This window comes from Loxodonta africana, chromosome 2, assembly GCF_030014295.1.
Source record: "Loxodonta africana isolate mLoxAfr1 chromosome 2, mLoxAfr1.hap2, whole genome shotgun sequence".
Lineage (NCBI taxonomy): Eukaryota > Metazoa > Chordata > Mammalia > Proboscidea > Elephantidae > Loxodonta > Loxodonta africana.
The window spans coordinates 17,966,520-17,979,614 of NC_087343.1; the positions used below are offsets into that span (position 1 = coordinate 17,966,520).

Consider the following 13,095-nt stretch of genomic DNA (forward strand, 5'->3'; position numbering starts at 1 on the left):
GAGCATAAGGGCATTTTTTTTTTTCCTATGGAGTCAGAAAAGGGGTGGGGGTGATGGAGTCAGAAAAGCTTCTTGGAATGCTAAAAACCTAACAGCGTGATTGATAACGCCCTTGTTAAAACTCTAGATCATTCTAAGTCCTCAATCTTTGAATCTCCTGCGGTGCTATCCCTCAATCCCAGCTGAAATGCCAGCGTCTACCTCTCATCTCCTGCGCATCCTTTCAGAGCCTTTCCTTATCTAGGAAACCATCTCCGATCAGTCTGAGCCGTGTGATCGCCGCTGTTCCCGGTGTTCTCTACATCACTTATTCATTCATGGCACTATTTCATCCACTCAAATGTTCTGACTGAGTAATGGTGTATTTGCCGGGCACCCTGCTCCTTAGTGATCAATCCACAAGACCTGGCAGCCCCACAGACGGTTAACTTATCACAAACAGAACATTTTTTTTTTTTTTACAGTCCCTCACGAACCTTAAAATTTGGGGCTTCTGGGTAATAGTTGGAGGCCCCGGGTGGCACAAATAGTTAAGTGCTCAGCTGCTAACCAAAAGGTTGGCAGTTCTAATCCATGCACAGGCACCTCAGAAGAAAGGCCTAGCAATCTACGTCTGAAAAATCAGCCTCAGAAAACCCTATGGAGCACAGTTCTACTCTGACACACATAGGGTCATCACGAGACAGAATCTTTTCTTTTTTTGGTAACAGTTACTGACTGAAGAGCTATCATAAATATTAGGATACTTTCATGAGATAAGGATGACAGACTCAAGGAGCTGAATATGGAAAAAGTGGTGGGAAGAAGGCCCATCGCAGAACTATCAGCTGAAACACACTCTAGGACATGAACACAGCAGAATAACTAGAAAAGTCCTACAGAATAGGATCCTACTACTAAATGATGAAAAGGAGTGGAAAGGGGGTTTGGACAAAGGCATATGGAAATTGCCCTAAGTAACTGTGCCCTCCACCCCTCCCCCCCCCAAAAAATGTTTCACATGTCATGATGTGACTTGGGGTCTCTTCAGTATAACTAGATCTAAATTCATTTATAGATAATCAGCCAGCTAGATATGTGATAAACAGATAGATATCTGCATTTGCATTATCTAAGAATCATTTCAAATCTCAGTGTTAGAACTGATTTCCCAAGTCTCACTCTTGTGCCAATGTAACACCCTCACATCACATTCAGCGCCAGCTCCATGACTCTAAACGCATGCTGGACTGCCCGAATGGACGTGGTGAAAAAGCGCAGTTCCCGTTCTAGGCAGTGCTCATCCGGAAGCTTTCTGAAGTGTTCAGTAGTTTGGCATGGTAACTTCTTAGCACTAATAAATCAAAGTGAACATTTCTTCCTATTTTACTGAGAATACAACGTTATTTGCTAACTGTCAAAATGGCAAAGTGCAGATTATTTTTATTGGATTGTAAGGATTAAAAACAATGACAACTGTAGACTTTGAGTAGTTATATTTTCTTACTGTGAAAAATTAATAACTGACAGTGTATTATAATCTGCTTTAAAGGAATCTTTACGACATCTTTCAGTTCCCCAACATAGAATATATCTCCTTGCAGGTTAAAATGCATTTAGGATCAGTTTCCCCCGGTCTTTCTAAATCTACAGAACGAAAAACATTTCTCTATAAATTACTTACTTCCATGTAAAGACGAAAGTACAATAAACAGATAAATATGACACAAACTTTTAGATCATCTAATTTTTAGGTCTCTCAAACACATATGGAACCCAGCACTAGTCTTGCCTGATGTAGAAACGGAGGAATTCAAAGAGAAAAACACTGGTCAGGGAAAAACAGGAAGTCGAAACTTTCAAAAACACTGAATCCACCTTCTATGCAAACCACAAGAAGATTAGACAAACTAAGTATTTGTTGACATTGGCTCTAAGTTTTGAAAAGGGGTGGAACCTTAAAATAGATTTGGAATGAGACTCAAGTCACTTATTCATAGGTTCTCTTTCTTCTTTTTAATCATATTTTAAAGGAACTGCTAAGTAGAAACCTAAATTATTGTCATATTCATCCCAATATAAATATGCAAAGTTGTACAAAGGTCCAACTGTTTTCAAGTACCTCCTAAGTGTGTACAGGGGTCTGCAGTGGTTATTTTCACTTCATCCTCTTGTTATGCCTGGAAGGAAGGGGTTCTCAGCTCTCGAGATGGGGAAATGTAGGCTCATGGAGAATAATTTACCCAAAGTCAAAAAGCTACTTAGTGGCTGAATTGGGACGCTGGCCTCTAAGTCCAGCAAACCAAAAAACAATACAAACCCGTTGTCATTGAGTCGACTCCAACTTATAGTGACCTTATAGGACAGAGTAGAGCTGCCCCATAGGGTTTCCAAGGATCAGCTGGTAGATTCAAACTGCTGACCTTTCGGTTGGCAGCCAAATGGTTAATCACTGTGCCGCCAAGGCCCCGAAAACTGTGGGATGTCTGGTTTGGATGTGAGTTTCCCCAGGTACTAGCTGTGTTGACTTGGGCATATGGCCTCACCATTCTAAGATGGACAGTCCTCTATAAAATAGGAACACTCACCCAGACGTGTTGCCTGTAGAACAACAGATTTCAGGAGTAGCTGAGGTAATGAGTGTGAAAGCGCTTAGTTCCAAAGAAGCACACCACAAACGTTCTCTTCCTTTTTCCTCCTCCGAATAAGAACACTGGAGATATGATGGTTGGATGGGTGAGTCCCTGAACTAAACCAAATCCCCTGGCACATGAGAAAACTTCAAGTCCCCCTTGGGACCTCTGGGTGTAGTTTTGGTTCAAGACACACTGAATATTAGTCCTAAAGACCCCTAGCAACTCTAAGAATCTTCTGGAATTTACTTGCTTTTGAAAATGGCCACAGCCTGTGGGCAAATTCATGCCAAAAATTACTTCCTTGATCAACTGGGTCCTACCTATATGGACCCTTCATGTGATCTGGTGGAGAATATAGGCCAGCCAAGCCAGCTGCTGTTGAGTCGATGCTGACTCATGGCAACCCCATGAGTGTCAGAGTAGAACTGTGCTCCATAGGGTTTTCAATGGCTGAGTTTTCAGGAGCAGATGGCCAGGCCTTTCTTCTGAGTCACTTCAGGGTGGACTTAAACCTCCAACCTTTCAGTTAGCAGCTAAGCATTTGAAACTCCCAGGGACTCTAACTCTGGGGTGGCTGGATGAGCTCAGTGTTCTAGAAGTAACTATGTGTTATAGATTAAATTGTGTCTTCCAAAAATGTGTGTCAACTTGGCAGGGCCATGATTCCCAGTATTGTGTGACTGTCCACCATTTTGTCAACCGATGTGATTTTCCTATGTGTTGTAAATCCTACCTCTATGATGTTAATGAGGTGGGATTAGCAGCAGTTATGTTAATGAGGCAGGACTCGCTCTACAAGATTAGGTTGTGTTTTAAGCAACCTCTTTTGAGATATTAAAGAGAGGTAAGGAGAGACATGGGGGACCTCACACCACCAAGAAACAAGAGCCAGGAGAATGGCATGTCCTTTGGACCCAAGGTCCCTGTGCTAAGAAGCTCCTTGACCAGAGAAGATTGATGACAAGGATCTTCCCCCCCAGGCAACTGAGAGAGAAAGCCTTTCCCTGGAGCTGGTATCCTGAATTCAGACTTCTAGCCTCCAAGACTGTTAGAGGAAAAATTTCTCTTTGTTAAAGCCATCCACTTGTGGTATTTCTTATAGCAACACTAGACGACTAAGTCAGAATTTGGTACTGGAAGAGTGGGGTGCTGCTCTAACAGATATCTAAAATGTGGAAGTGGTTTTGAAACTGTGAATGAGTAGAGGCTGGAAGAATTTTAAAGTGCCTAATAGTGAATGCCCAGATTGCCTTGAAGAGGCTGTTGGTGGAATTACAGACATCAAAGGCAATTCTGGTGAGGACCCAGAAGGAAGTGAGGAGAGCCATTACACTGGAGATGGCACTGCTGGCAGAAACAGCAGCAGAGAAGTGGCAGCAGCAGAACCAGGAGACCAGCGTGAGATGGTGCTAGAGCTGACCCATGGAGCAGGAGAGCTGAGTGCCTTTCGGTTAAAGTTCACTGGCCGAGTGGGGTGCCCTGAGCATTGATCGGTGGAGCTAAAGAGCTTTGGAACACTTGCCCCACCAGGGTAGACGTGGCGGTGAGGCCCGAGGGGCCGAGAGGCCAAGGAACCAGGAAGCAGAGCTGCCTCAGTCTCAAATAGTAGAGCCATGAACTCTGGGGTCTCAAAGGGTGGAGCAGCCATTCAGGTAAACCAGGAGATTGGGGCTGCCTAAAGCGGTGTTTCTGGTACAGCAGCACTAGATAGCTAAGACACCATGCCAACCCAAACTGTCTGAGATTCGATGATTCTCTGGTCAGTGGGGAAGACAGGGACAGCAAGAACAACAACTGTGGTAGTTATTTGCAAAGTACATAAAAAATGCAAAGAATCAGTTCAATGAAGTAGTTCTGAAAGCACGTTCTATACACCAAGTCCCTCTGATCCCTTGCCACGCTCCCCCAGCCTTAATAAACCCTTTCCGCCTCTTGTTTTCTTTTTATAAACATAGTTCCCTTGCTAAATAAAGAGAGAGGGAGGGAGGGAGAAAGAAACTGGTTTTGAATAGATTCAGCCACCCAGTCAAAAGCAGTAGCAGGTAACCAAAATCAAGTAAACTTTTCATTACTCAATATTTATCCTCATTAATTTGATAGCTTAAGAAAGACAAGTGTATAGTGCATACAATGAAGCACTGGTTTTACATTTTAAAAGCAGCTTTCAATCACACCTCAAGTCAAATATCTACCTGGGCCTCTACCTTGGGGTCCTCCCAAGCCTCACCTGGCACTCCAGCAAGTCTCTTCCCCGCAGGTGCTACTGCGGAACCTGCCTGTCTGGCACTACTTGTTTAAAAAGTACGTGTTCAGCCCCTGAAGTTGTCTTTAAACCAGACAATACTTCAGCTTCTTAGTAAAGAATGCCTACAACGTTGTGCTCATTTAAAGGATTATCTATATGGGATCAAACTGACAACACCACTGGAAAGATTCGATAAGGAGCTTAGGGGGCAGTGAGTCTGTTAATGGGGGAGGAATAATTTGGAAAAGGACAGCGAGAATGGCTGTGCGACCTGAAGAACATAATCAATGTCACTGAACTGTACGTGTAGAAATTGTTAAGTTGTATGTTTTGACGTACATATTTTCAACTATGACAACAACAAAAGAATTAACTAAAAAAAAGAAGAAATATTTGTTCAGTACCCATATGTGCCTGAGACAGCACTAGGCAAGACCCCTGTGGCATATAAAATAGGTTTAAGAGGTGGTCCCTGCTTGAAAGGAGGCTACAAGGACACTGTGGGACAAGTAAAAAACAATCCAGATGCTAAACAGTGGTGGTGACTAGCAGGGAAACAGACGATGTATAAGCTGTGTGTGCTGGAGAACCGGGGAAGAACCCTGAGTAGGTGGAAAGGAGGGCAGTGGGCTGCAGGGAGTGCCGAGTTCAGCCTGGTCAGGGTCAGGGGCGAGACGAGGCCAGCTCAGGGGGGCGAGGTGGAATGGAGTGCACTTAGGTTAGGTGCCTAGAGTGGGGTCCCCATTACAACGGGAGTTTTGATGAATCCAATAGGCAGTAAGAAAGACTGTGAGCTTGTGAGTGCCGTGTATACAAAGAGTGATTTGGCAGGAATGTGCTTAAAGAACTAGAATGGCAAGTAAGCAGAGTTAAGAAAACCAGCTCTTGTAATAGAACCCCAGGTAAGAGACGCGGATCCAGGCCCCACGGTGTTGTTGGTGGGAAAGAAGGGCAGGAGCCAACATGTATTTTGATGTAAGAAGATCGGTTTTTCGTCCGTCTCCAGGATGCTCCGCCCCAGGTTAATCTCCTTGAAGGCACTGTATATCTGGGCTCACCACCGTGTATAGGTTGTCAACGTTGTTGCTGGCTGCTGTAAAGTCAGCTCCCGACTCATGGCAACCCCATGCACAACGGGATGAAATGCTGCCCAGTCCTGTGACATCCGCCATGATCAGCTGTGGGCTGGACTGCTGTGATCCATAGGGTTTTCCCTGGCTCATTTTTAAGGAGATCACCAGGCCTTTCTTCCTAGTCTGTCTTGTCTGGAAGCTCCACTGAAACCTGTCTAGCATCCTAGCAACATGCAAGCCTCCACTGACGAACAGGTGGTGGCTGCACGTGGGCGAACTGGCTGGGAATTGAACCTGGGTCTCCAGTGTGGAGGGCAAGAAATCTTCCACTGAACCACCACTGCCCTTACACAGGCTGTCAATAAACACTGGCTAAATGAAAGAGTTTCCAGCTGAGAAAGCAGCAGGGGCGTCACTGCCTGAAACCATGTACTTGAGAACACAGGCTGAAAACACTACCCGTGACTCTCCATTCTGGAAATTACATAACCAATAAAACAATACTTTGTTACAATGAAGACTAAAATAAAAGAGGAGGACATTCTTACCAAAGTTTAAGAACTATGGAAGGCATAGGGAAGGAAGTTTCCCCAGACTCAGGCTACCTCAAACTTAGTCTGCCTTATGCTGGACAGCAAAGGTTTCTGGACTTGAAAACCCCACAGGAGTATTCTGAGTTGTGGAGACCCTAAGGAGGGCTCACCACAGGCAGCCAGTCACACACTGACCCCACACTGGCCATGTCCCCTGTGCAGGAAAGAGTACACAGGATCCCACTGACCCCTAGACCTGCCCCTAAGTGCCCCCTCCTTCTGCTGGCTTGCCCAGTATTCACGGACAGTTCCCTGTCTTAGTCATCTAGCGCTGCTGTAATGGAAATACCACAAGTGGGTGGCTTTAACAAACAGAAACTTATTCTCTCACAGTTTAGGAGGCTAGAAGTCCGAATTCAGGGCGCCATCTCTGGCGTAAGGCTTTCTCTGCTGGCTCTGGGGTAATGTCTTTGTCTCTTCAGCTTCTATTCCTTGGCTCCTTGGTGATCTTCACGTGGCATGGCGTCTATCTTCTCCCATCTCTGCTTGCTTGTTTAATCTCCTTTATATCTCAAAAGGGATTGACTCAACACACACCCTACACTAATCCTGTCTCACAAACATAATACAGAAAACCCATTCCCAAATGGGATCATAACCACAGGTGTAGGAGTTAGGATTTACACTACATATTTTGGGGGGACACATTTCAGTCCGTGACATCCCCCAGCCTCAAAGGGGTCGTGCCTGTGCAGAGCCTCCTGGGAAGGTCTGAAGGGGATCTGAGGATGGCGAGATGAAGGGTTATCTGGCAACACAGCTCCTGAAGGTCAGCAGGGTAAGAGGTTCTAGATGGAGCAACCCAGAGAGGCCCAGGGGAGACAGAGGCAGAACCAACAGGCAAAGGGCCAGCAGTGAGAGCCAGGAAACTTGCAGGAACAGAGGAACAGAGTGGCACGGAAGGACAGGTTACTGGCAAAAAAGAGCCTTGGTGGCTGTCCTCACCTTTGCTGCCTCATCTCCTCTATCTCGGGTGAAACCCGATCCTAAGTCAGTTTGTCCTGAAAGTCTGCAGGTGGCATCTTGCGGCCCAGATAGCTGGGTGGCTATGGCAGGGCAGAAGCAAGGCCTGGCAGAAGTGGTTCCTGCCCCATTTGATCTCTCCCGGGGCAGCAAGGCCTCTTGGTCTTGACTTGTTATTGCTCAATTTCCCTGTTGCTGACCGTTGAACAATGCACAGGGCGACCGCCCACTGGAGGAAAAATGTTTTTCTCTCGGTGGAAGAAGTAATGCTAACCAATGATCCATTCAGCCTGCAAAGCAAATGTGTTTGCTAAGCCAACACTTATCTGATGACAAACGTTTGCTGGGATACACACAAATATCACTACGATCTGTGGTCATGGATGAGAACCAAATCCCGGAGGATGTAGATGAGTTGATGCATGGGGCGTCGACGTACGAAGTCCAGCAGTCCAGGGCAGGAAAGCATGGTTGGTAAGAATACTGGCAGAACTGGCCTGTTCCAGAACCTTCTTTCGAAGGACACTTATTTTAGCCATTAGAAGAGACCTGGGAAACTCAAGGTGGCACTGCAACCTGCAGGGCTCACTGGGCCCAGCCCTGACTATGAATCCCTGGTGTAGTTGTAGTAGGGGTGGACAGAGAGGAGGAAGTAGAGCGGGGCAGCAATGGGCCTGAACCTGAACTGAAGACTCAGCTTTATAGGATGTGGGAGGACCAGCCAGGACATCTGGGAGTGGGGTCAAGGGCAGTTGAGGCAAAGAACTGCTTTTAGAAATAATATATCAGTTTAAAGATAACTTCCCCGCTCTCAGACGGTTTTACTAACTGCTCTAATTTGGAAATGTTCTGTGGTTCAAGGCTGACACCCATAAGCTGAGCACTTCTTAAGGTACAGTTTAATTCTTTTCTCTCATGAAAGGATAGTAAGTTTGGTACAAACCATATAATATGCTTGCTGTTTAACAGCCATGACCTGAAGACTTGAAACCCCAGGCTTGGAATGGACCAGTCTGTTTTCCTGGGACTTGTGTTAAGGTTGCATTTAGCACTACGCTGTTCCAGGACTTTGAAGAAACACACGTTGCTGTGGCACAAGGTGAGGCAAGAGAAATAGAATTGCTTTTGTCCTCTGGACTGTGAGCTCATGGGTCCCTTTCTGCACTGCTCATGCTCTAGAGGGATGGGACTAGAGGGTCGTGCACAGAAACAACGTGGGCCTTATACTACGTGGCTGGGTGATACCTGCACCCAAGCCTGGCCCAGTCTCCCCCCAACCCCCATCTCACCCATCACACACCACAGCGAGCGTCACTCTTTCCCAAGCTTGGGTTTTCATGTTTGCTCACAGAAACCTTGTCCATGTTCTGTGGCATCTGATGGCAATTGGCCACTGACTTGGAGCCATTACCACCAAACAACAAGAGGATGGAAAACTGTACCTCCGTCAGTGATAACACAACCCAACTGAGACCTACTACACACACTGCTCATTACTTGGACGGGCGGCACTTCCTGCGATTGAAAAAAAGAAAAATAGATGCAGCTTTTCTCCCAAATGAGAATTCCCTAACAATACTTTGCAGTTGTTAAACTCATTTTACATGAAAATTATTCCAAACTCATGTGAAACTGACTAATGAGATAAGACAAAACCAGGAAAGATGATTCTGGATTCTTTAGGCAAACCTTCTCTTTCACACCCCATCAGCCACCATTTAGAAGAGACTGCCATTTTCAAATTGGAACTATACAAGGATGTTACAAAAGCAAATATTTTAGAAGATTTATGGAGTGACTGGGCCACTGTTAGTCGGAATTGACTCGGCGGCAGTGGGTGGGGTTTTTATTAGATGCCTTCTTTAACTCTTCAAATTCTCCGTGACCTTCCAGAAAGCAGGAAACCCTGGTGGCATAGTTAAATGTGACAGCAGCTAACAAAAAGGTCGGCAGTTTGAATCCACCAGGTGCTCCTTGGAAACGCTATGGGGCAGTTCTACTTTGTCCTATAGGGTTGCTATGAGTCGGAATCAACTCGACAGCAGTGGGTTTAGTTTTCTGGTTTTCCAGAAAACAAATTCTACTAGTTCCAATTTCTCCCTATGCCTGACTTGGTGATCACACTCATTCTGATACTGAGATACAGGAACCAGCAGTGTTTCTGAAAGTATATTCTAGGAACACTATTTCTTCCAGATGTGAATAGGTGCTATGTGCAAAAGATGCCTTAGGTATTCAAATAACTCTAGGAAACAAAGTTAAATTTCTTGTTTTTAACTACAGAGGTTCTCAATGTGTGTGCTAAGTCTCCAATGAGGACCGTGGCAGTAGAGATTTCCCCAAACGTCTTTGTGTGGAGGAGTTCTGAGGTTCATGTCACACATTCCTCCAACGGACATTTTGCAAACGGAAGTAGGGAGGGGAAAGTGGGTCCAATGGGGAACCAAGGATGCAGAGTGCCTATGCCTGTCCTGGGCCGCTCCCTCTACATGTTTTCTAAGACATGAGTGTGTCATGAAAACAACTCGGAACATTCCAACCAGCTTTTTTATTAAACAGAGTACAGGGCTATCAGCTAGCATGCGAGCAGTGAGGATAGGTTGTTTTAGTCATGCGTGTGTGTGCACGTACACATGTGTGTACATGGGGTTGCAACGTAATGAGTTTCCTACTGTGGGTTGCTGTCAAAAAAGTTTTGGCAGCCACTTTCCTAGGTAATCTCATCTATTCCTACAGCCTCTATTCCTGTCTCCATGTTGACAATGTCCCAACCTATGTTTCTACCTGGGACCCCTCTCCTTAGCCCCAGATAGACAGTCAATCACCCACGGCAGGTACCTCAATCTGAACGTGTGCAAAAATGAATTTATCATTTTAGGCTCTGCCGCCCCCCAAGGCTGCTCCTTCAATGCTCCAATTTTAATGGCCATCCCCACCAAAGACTTGGGGTGTTATCTTTAATGGCTCTCTCTTCATTGTCCCTCTGTTTCTAATCAATCGTCTTGTCCGGTTGATGCAACCTCCTAAACATCTACCAAGTCCATTCATTTCTTTCCGCCCCCAGCCTAGTTCAGACCAGTATTATTTCTCACCTGTCTTGCAGAAGCCCTACTACTGGATCCCTCTCTGCCTCTGTCTTGCTCTCTTCCAGTCCACTTCTGTTTAGCAGCTGGAGAGAACTTCTGAAGATGTGACCCTGTCACTCCTTCAACAACTTTTCATCATCTCAAAGCAAAGCCCGATCTCCTTAATTTGGCTTTTGAGGTCCTCCAAGGTCTGGCCCCTCACCTTCTCCTCTCCTTCCCACTCCATGTTCCAGACAGTGCATTTCCTTCATGTTCCAGATGCTTCCCTCGCACTCAGCCTCCCCACTCTCCCTCCTGCCTGCTTTCCCCTGGCTACTTCTACCCATCTGTCAGGGACTGAACTGTGTCCCCCCAAAATATCTGTCAAATTCGCTAGGTCATGATTCCCTTGTATGATTGTCTACCATTTTACCATCTGATGTGATTTCCCTGGGTTGTAAATCCCAACACTATGATGTAATCAAATGGATTACCCAGTTAGCAGCAGTTATATTGATGAGGTCTACAAAATTAGGTAGTGTTTTAAGCCAATCTCTTTTTAGATATGGAAGAGAGAAGTGAGCAGAGACATGGGGACCTCATACCACCAAGAAAGCAGCACTGGGAGCAGAGTGCGTCCTTTGGACCTGAGGTTCCTGGGCTGAGATGCTCCCAGACCAAGGAAAGACAGATGACAAGGACCTTCTTCCAGAGCCAACAGAGAGAGAAAGCCTTCCCCTGGAGCTGGTGCCCTGAACTCGGACTTCAAGCCTACTGGACTGTGAGAGAAAAAATTTCTCTTTGTTAAAGCCATCTACTTGCGTTATTTCTGTTATAGCAGCACTAGGTGACTAAGACAGCATCCTCCATCTCAAACGTCACTTCCTCAGGAAGTGATCTCTGATCCCCAGGCTAGGTCAGCTCTTGCCCTCCCTCCAGCCCCCAATCTCCCCGATGATTCCAACCACAGCTTGCTGAATTACTTGGCACATAGTAGGTGCTCAATAAGTATTTGCTGAAAGACAGTATGACTCACCCATCTTCAAGCAGTGATGTTGGACTAACCAACCTGTTGGCTCTGAAGCCAAGTTGCAGAGTGATTTTGGTAAGTGTTGTAATCAATCTAGATCAACATTTTCCATGCTGTGGATGACAATCCATAGTAGGTTGGAAATTAATTTGATGGGTCATGTTCGGCATTAAAATATCCTTTAGTTGTTTGCGTGTGAGTGTATGTATACTGGTCTGTGATATAAAATGCATTTCTTACTGTGTTCCCCAGTCAAAAAGTTTGAAAGCCCTACCTCTAAATCTCTTTCCCAAGTACGGATGAAGGCATTGGATTTTATGTTCTCTAAAAAAAAATTTTTTTTCTTTTTTTTAACACCCTCAGTCTCCTTTTTAGGTTCATTTTTCTGTCTTAAACTTTTGTATTCCACAACTCTTCTTACTCTATACTCTCTAGACCTTAGAGAAATCAAGGTTTCAATTTACTCTACAATCATGGTGGCTTTCAAGCATATCTCCTTCTCCAGCTGACAGCTCTACCCTGAGCTCCCTACATGCCCTCTTCAACCAAAAACCAAACCTATTGTCATCGAGGCAGTTCCGACTCATTGCAACCCTAGAGGACAGAGCAGGGCTGCCACATAGGGTTTCTGAAGAATGGCTGGTAGATTCAAACTGCTGACCTTTTGGTTAGGAGCTGGGCTCTTACAGACACCTCTAACTCTACATGTCGAAACCAACAACAGCAGCAGCTACCATTTATTGCTGATAAAGTATGTATGAAGGGCTTCATTGTTTGGTCCTACAAGAATCTTATGCAGCAAATCCTATGTATTACCTCTTATGACTTCTGTTTTATATAGATGAAGAAACTCTGAGGCACAGGGAATTTAAATACTTCCCCTCCCCCTGACCACACACCTAGCGAGTTCACAATCTGAATCCTGGAATGTCTGACGTCCATATCATATTTCTGCAATGTTTTCCTAACTGCACGCCCCCCATCACCGCAGTTCTCAAACCATCTTGTAACTGGTTACTTGCTGTAGCCCCCAGCAGACTGCAAGGTCCACGAATGCCAAGATGCCACCTATCCTTTGTACTGCCAGCACCTAGCACAGTTTTCGACTCCGAATTTTTTTCTTGAATGAAAGGAAGAGTGAATGAATTTTAAAATTCTATGACTGGCTAGCAAGTAAGGCAAGCAGGGAGAGAGCCAGTCAGAGTGAGGACATGCATCTACTTAACATTTTGTGTTTTCAGTAAATACAATGTAATTGTCTGGGTGGAAGGAGCCCTGGTGGCACAGAAGTTAAGGTGCTCGGCTACTAACTGAAAGGTTGGTAGTTTGAACTCACCAGTTGCTCCGCAGGAGAAAGGTGTGGCAGTCTGCTTCCATACTAAAGATTACAGTCTTGGAAACCCTATGGGGCAGTTCTACTCTCTCCTATAGGGTTGCCATGAGTCCGAATCGACCCAATGGCAACAGGTTTTTTTTTTTTTTTTTTTTTTGGTCAGGGGTGGACACATAAT

General features: G+C 45.3%; 1 protein-coding gene and 1 long non-coding RNA gene across 5 annotated transcripts in view; one reads left to right on the plus strand and one right to left on the minus strand.

Moving 5' to 3' along the window:
* The window catches only part of ANKH (ANKH inorganic pyrophosphate transport regulator), a 186,255-nt gene that overhangs the window by 104,035 nt on the left and 69,125 nt on the right, over window positions 1–13,095 (minus strand). Inside the window, exon 1 of one of the 4 annotated variants that reach the window (XM_023545392.2) lies at window positions 7,472–8,906. The exons of the other annotated variants lie outside the window; for them this stretch is intronic. The gene's annotated coding sequence lies outside the window, so the exon portion shown is untranslated. Of the gene's footprint in view, window positions 1–7,471; window positions 8,907–13,095 lie in introns of those variants that run through there. 4 annotated transcript variants of the gene reach the window in all.
* On the plus strand, window positions 6,318–13,059 carry LOC135228074 (uncharacterized). The gene is made up of 3 exons (XR_010318297.1): window positions 6,318–8,381; window positions 8,459–8,588; window positions 11,118–13,059. It is a non-coding gene; the product is annotated as an uncharacterized LOC135228074 (long non-coding RNA).